This window comes from Triticum dicoccoides, chromosome 7B, assembly GCF_002162155.2.
Source record: "Triticum dicoccoides isolate Atlit2015 ecotype Zavitan chromosome 7B, WEW_v2.0, whole genome shotgun sequence".
Taxonomy (NCBI): Eukaryota; Viridiplantae; Streptophyta; class Magnoliopsida; order Poales; family Poaceae; genus Triticum; species Triticum dicoccoides.
Window position 1 is genome coordinate 194893569 of NC_041393.1, and position 6694 is coordinate 194900262.

The window sequence follows — 6694 nt, forward strand, 5'->3', positions numbered from 1 at the left end:
CCCCATGTATCTGGTGTACATGCGTGTTTAAGGCAAACAATTTATCAGGTGTGGGGTTCTGATGGTTCTGGTGGGTGGTTGCAGCTATGAGGCTGAGCTAATCGAATTGTGTGAGACCCCTCCTGCGTCCCCAAGACCATGGTTCATACTTTTGTTTTGTTTGGATGAGCTAAATGGCCACTGACAAGCAGAAATCTTTGTTTTTGCAGCTACGCACGACAAGATTTTACACGTAAGATGTTCTTGTGATGAGGGTCTGTAGTATATAGGTTGGTCAGGTCCTGATGGATTGAGAAGGTAAATAGATCTCTTCTTGTGATTGATTTCTTTGTGCTTTTGAGTCGATGGGTTTAAGAGGTGATCATGGTTGTTGATTTTATTTCCAGTGTGGTTGATCTTGGTTTCAGACACAATCATGCCTTATAAGCCTTGTGTCGTGTGTTCATGCAACTAATTATATGCTTATATTCTTTAGATATGGAAGTCTTCGTACTCATTGCCAGTTTCATTAGTTCTGAAGTTTCATGGTAAAATAGTTTTGGGCTAAAAAGAGTCTCGGGCTTGATGTTTAGTTTGATATAATCTTTTTTGCAGCTTCGCAGCCCAGTACATGTTTGAATTTTGGTACACGGTGGATTATCCATTTTTACTATGTGTTTTCTCAAAATTTATTTCAAAAAACTGTGAAGCATATGATACGCTGGTCCTGTGGAACATTCATGTATTAGGCTTGTCTTAATAACACCATCTGCTCATTGTTAATGTGTGCGCCACCCAATGGTTGCTCCTGCCTAATTATATGGACGATGGCAGTAGACATGCTTGCTATATGGGTTACCAGCTTGTTGTTTTTATGCATCTTCTCATGGTTTATTTTTCCCCTTGTAGCCCACTGATTTCGTCTATAACATGCTGGTAGGTTCTTCGTTCAACTGGATTGTAGGTTACTTTCTGTGCTCTCGTCACCTTGTTTGCCAAGTGCTTTTCGTCTGCTGCTCTACTTACCAAGGTTTGCGCTTGCTCACCTGAACCCCCTATTACTCTCAATTATTCTGTTTCAGTTTCACATTCTCTGGCTACTACACTAAACACGTGTATTTCACCCTACTACTCTTTGTTGTGCCTACTTCAATTTTGCATGTTTAAATATTTGTGGTCTGGTCACGTGTATTGCATATGTTTCAGCATTTGAGTTTCACAGTTTTCAAATGTTTAGCTGGACACGTGTATCACCGATGACACTTATGTGGGTGCTTATTTTTTATTTTATTTTTTTGGTATGTTTTACTGGTGACATATATTTCACATATCTCACTCAGTTTAGTGTCCGCCACATAATTAATATTTGTGATTTTGGTATGTACTAGGTTTTTTTTAGGGAATGGTATGTACTAGCTTTGATTTGGCTGATTTCAAGTCAGAAACATGAGTGGGCTGATGTATTATGCTTGACCATGGGAAGGCAGTGTTTTCTATGGTACAATTGGTGTGGTGGTATAAGTTCACTGCATGGTTGGTAGGTTCACTGCTGCATTTGGTTTATGGATTCCTTGACTTCTGGGCCGTCGCGTGTAGTCGCGCGTCGCCGCGTGCGAGTCTCGGCTCGCCTTGCTCTGTTCCATGGCAATATTTCCAAATTATTACATGAATTGCTCTAAAATAACAAGCTTTCGACATCCTATGCTTTTTCTACGAGTTGTTGGTTCTTAGTCAACCATAAATTCTTCCACGATAGTGTGGCACATTCTCCGACTTTATTCCTGTGTGTTCCAAAAGAGGAAAAACGGTTTTGTTTTTCTCCCAACGTGTTCTGGAAGAGAAATAGGAATTCCAAAACTAATAGCTCTCTTAGTGTGATATGGAGATGGTTTATTCCATGGAACAGTTGTCACTACTTTTTGCAAAAATAATTCTTGAGGCTCAAGACATTGGTTATGTTAAAGGTTTAGGTGCTTGGAGATTATTTGCTGATAAATCTACTGTTGTTTCCTTCTAACTATCTGCTGCTATTTCTCAGTTATCGTTCTAATATATCTACTAAACAGGATTTGAGAATGCTCGCTTATTTAGTAAGAATTTCCTCTTTCTTTCACTGGAGCTTTTTTTGTTCATTATTGATGCAGTTTCATATTTTTAGGTGGTTGTCGATGGTGTCTGGAATAGATGGAAACAAGTTTCAGCAAGTAATGTGGTGGCGTAGTCAATTTTCTATCTGATTATGATCTTATTTTCCAGGGTTATAGTGCGAGTAAACCATACAACCAAATGATTTTTCCAAAAATTCAAAATTTGCATTTGCACATGTACAAGAGCTTCATAGATTGTTTAGACTTGGTGTTCCAAGACAAATGGCTGAATTGTATACTACAAAGATAATGGAACACCTACTTTCACCTATATGGGTTTAATGATAGAGAACTGCTACAATAGATGGAGCGCCTACTTTCACTAATATGGGTTTGATTATAGATAACTGGTACAACTGTTGCCATGTTTTCCATTGCCTAAAATATGCTTGGAATATCATATCAGGTTAACCTTGAAAACAAGAGAAATGGTGGTATTTCTACACTAGGTATCAATCTACTGGAAATGCACTCTTCATTAACTGAGTTTTATGTTTGTTCTTGCTATCTTCCAGCTCCATGATACAACGTTTTGGAAAAAAACTATCCAATGAAGATGATGCATGACGAGCAGCAGGTGACGCTCCCTAAAACCTGCGTTGCTCTTTTGTCACTGGTGAGTTTACTACTTTATGGTTGCATGCCAAGTAGCTGAGCAGACACCTTTTTTGCAAATTGATTTAGGATTAGTTGCTGCATTGCTTAGTTGGGCTCTAGAGCAGTGAGTACCTTAGTTGATGCAAAATAGCTTCTTGATGTGTAATGCATACCATATTCTTGCTATAATCTGGTCTGAGCTCAATGTTTTGCAAAATCCCATGTAAATATGACGAAAGATCTAGCTTTCTTATATTTGGTAGTATGCTTTAGGTACAGTACTGCATAAATGGATTTGAGGACCAAATGCAAACATTGGAAGGAAGGTATGATTAAATGTACATGCACTCTATGTTCTTACAAATCCAGCCTAGGTTATTACTGATCTTGCCTCGCTTCAGGCTAATCTTTTGGGTATAACAATACATACCTATTCAGTGATTTGGCTCCTCTTTACTGAACTTTTATTCTTTCCTGCTCATCTATATAGGTTATGATATAACTTGTAGATTGCACTCAGCTTTAGGTTTAGCATCACGTATGTGTAAATGTAGTGATTTGTACATTTGTCTGGGTTAGGGCATGCTTTCTCCTGCAAACTGGAACTTGCAGTGGAGACATTTAATTTTCTTTTCAAATCCTTATGAACTGTATATAATTTATGGTTTTTCTCATGTTATGCCACTTGCTAGTTTGCAGGCCCGTTGATGAGGAAGGCCAAATTGGCTGATCGCACAGGGCCCCAAAAATTTGGGGGCCCCCAGTCCAGCAGGTAACATCTATAACATATATGTGGAAAAAATGGCCCAGTCAAAACGCAATCTCAGGCAGCCCATTCTAGCGATCCCAGGCACAAACGCACATAGCTTCCGCAGCCCGTTTTGCTTCCGTAACTCTCATTCCGATTCGATCGCACGCAGTCGAAAGGGCAGTAGAGGTCGACGGCGGTTGAGTGCCTGGTCGACGGCGGCAGAGCCAGAGCCACAGAGGCATCGAGCAGGCAGGGCGACGCCATGTACGCGACTATGTGGCCGCCGACCGGCCACGCCCTAGCGCACATCATCCCTTCCCTTGCTAGGGTAAGTTCTTGTCAGCCCATGGTTCTTGTAGATAAAGCGTCCAGGCCCTACTTTATTTGTTAGTGTACGCAGTAGGCAGTAGGCTACTTTTTTGTTAAACGAAAAATTCAAAATCTTACATCTGGATGAAGTCCTTCTCTATTTTCTTATAGCTATAATTCTCAGAGTTTGAATTGATTCAGATTATGTTTGTCTTATTAAACAGAAGGAATCATGCATCCGGAAAGGAGGTATGATTCTGGTGCTTCAAAACGAAGGAATAAACAAAAACTAGATACTTGGTTTCTAAAACTAGAAGGAATCATGCATCCAGTGGTTTGTATGCTAGGTCTTGCCTACCAGCAGGAGATAAAGAACTGAACCACAGACCAGGACTATCCATATGATGTATGGCTGCCTATATAGCTTGCTTGCTAAAACTAATGTAAATAAGCTATCGTGAAATGAGCTCATAACTTTATTTTGGGCTATCATGCTGCCATGCAATGTAATATATAGTGCTATGTCTGAACATGGTACCCATGTATATTTCCTTGTGCTATCCATGTGTCTTCCATTCTTGCTATTGATTATTTCTGCCTTGCTTTGTTTGTCAATATTCGCTTCACTTTTCTGTCTTCCTTATCTGTTATCTGTTATTACTATTCTACCCAATCTGTCATGAAGTTCTTAGCTGAAGTAGGATAATTGTATTTTGGCTTAATGCTATAATTTCTAAATATTTGAATGATGGGTGAGCTCACTATATGACAGATTCTACACTCAAGTCTATGTTACCCTTATCCATGCATCTCATCGAAAGAGACGGAGAATTTCTATTGTTTTGACATAATCCAGTTATATCCTGAAGTGTTTTTCTCCCAGATTGTCACTGGTATGAGCAATTCACACCTACAGATCCAGGAGCCATGTTTTGGTACTCATCTTCTTCAAGAATGATGTTGTCTTCATCAATTTGGAAGGAATAGAACCCATTTGTTCTGAACCAAATCAAGATCTTAATGAAAGTATCTGGGTATATTATTCAACTGATGGAGTCAAGGAGTTTTACTAATTTATTGTACCGCACTTGCTTACAATGTCTTCCTCTATTTTATAGGCAACCTCAAACCTTTGTTATTCTCAATTTTCTTGTTATCTAATAAACAATGCTTGCTTACGATGTGTTCCTCTTTGTTGTCGGTGCACCGTGATGGAAAAGATCCCAACAAAAGTACTTCTCGATGCTATGACGCAACATATGGGCCTTCTAAATGCACTGTACTCCACCCATAAGGCAAGGACAGTTGGTCTCGACGCAACCATTCAGTTCTATGCATCTTAGCACCAACTAAGCAATGGACTTCCAAAGAAATCAATATATGTCTATGTGTATGGAAAACTCAAAGAAGTTGAACATCAATTGGCAAATGAAGCTTTAAATGCATGAAAGCCTTTTACCACAAGGTCCTACAAGACAACAACTGTGATAGGTTGAAGTTGATTGAACAAAAAATAATTCTCTGTAACAAGAGTTCAAAGAAAAGAAAGGGAATAGACCTTCTAAACAGTCTGGGTAGAGATTGCACAACAGTCAATGAACTTCTATCATATACTCCCTCCGTCCCAAAATATAAGAACGTCTTTAACACTATTAAAGTGTCAAAAACGTTGTTATATTCTGGGACAGAGGGAGTAATAGATACCAGCTTCACAGCAGGATCAATGCCTGAAGACAACGATCCAAACCATATTCTGCCATAGATAAGATATGTTGTAGATCACCTTAATGACACAATTGAGGGTTGGATGATGACATGGAAGGCATTTCTACTTTTGCAGTGGCAGCCCACCAGAGACACCCACCATGTATCTGGCTGGCGTCTATACAATGCATCTTTCCTACCATAGCTTGCTTTATAAAACCAAAGTATGCTATTATCAAGTGATCTCATTACTTCCTTTTAGCCTATCATGGTACCATGTCATGTGATATAAGTATCTCTTAAGTTGATTCTTTACAATCACATATGCATGGTTTGAATACTCGCTCCGTCTCGCTTTTTGCGCCATGGGTGCAACGGGTCATCTAGCATGAACAAAGGGCAAGCATATGCTTTCGCGTTCAAATGCATTTCTAAGGGACTACGCCCAAGCATCTACTCAATATAAGCAAGTTGCAAGAGCCTCTTTTTACATAACTTAATATTAGTATAAATGACTATCAAGACTTCTGTGTTTATCATCCTTTTGGATCTTATGTAATCCCCCAAGACATCCTGTGCATTTAACTCTCGGCTATTCGCTCCTCAGACTGTTGCGTGGTATGCTTTTAAAATACCCATAATAAAAGAAATATATGCTCACTCTTCTAATACTTGGCTTAAACTCGGCCTTTGCGCCATTGGCGCAACGGGTCATCTAGTTGGAATAAAAATGAAGGCACCTTCGTGAGCTCGATGCACTCACTACAGAGCTCCTCATGATAAACTAAGCATACATCCATCAAGAAGGCATAACATAGAAGCTACACATGGCAAGGAACAACATCATGGCATATCCGGATCAACTACAACAACTCCGGCAAAGTTGAACAATTTGTAAACAATCTGCCAGGAAACGATCTGAAGCAAAAGTAGAGCACGAAAAAGACATGCTAGACTACTCCATAATTGCAACCAGGACCATGGATGGATAGAGCAAAACCATGTTATCAAAACACCCTTACTTAAGTATCTCTAATTATGCATGGATTTATCTGTAGCAACTAGTTTACATGGCAACATTTTTACAGCAGAGCAGGAACTAAAAACAGAGTTAACACGAAGCCTAGTTTGCATGCTTGTGCTAGTCACCACATTGATCACAAAAATACATGGTAAGCACCCCTGTAAAGAAGACATAGCCTAGTTC

General features: G+C 39.4%; 1 long non-coding RNA gene across 12 annotated transcripts in view; it reads left to right on the top strand.

Annotated features, from left to right (window-relative positions):
* The window catches only part of LOC119341546, a 6639-nt gene extending 1678 nt beyond the window's left edge, over positions 1–4961 (top strand). For 2 of the 12 annotated variants that reach the window (XR_005165152.1, XR_005165156.1), the window contains exons 5-10: positions 49–108; positions 210–2742; positions 2997–3049; positions 3416–3495; positions 3644–3802; positions 4008–4961. This is a non-coding gene — a long non-coding RNA (uncharacterized LOC119341546). The remainder of the gene's footprint in view (positions 1–48; positions 109–209; positions 2743–2996; positions 3050–3415; positions 3496–3643; positions 3803–4007) is intronic. The other 10 variants (XR_005165158.1, XR_005165161.1, XR_005165157.1 and 7 more) reach the window with 10 other exon arrangements.
* The last annotated feature ends 1733 nt before the right edge of the window (positions 4962–6694 follow it).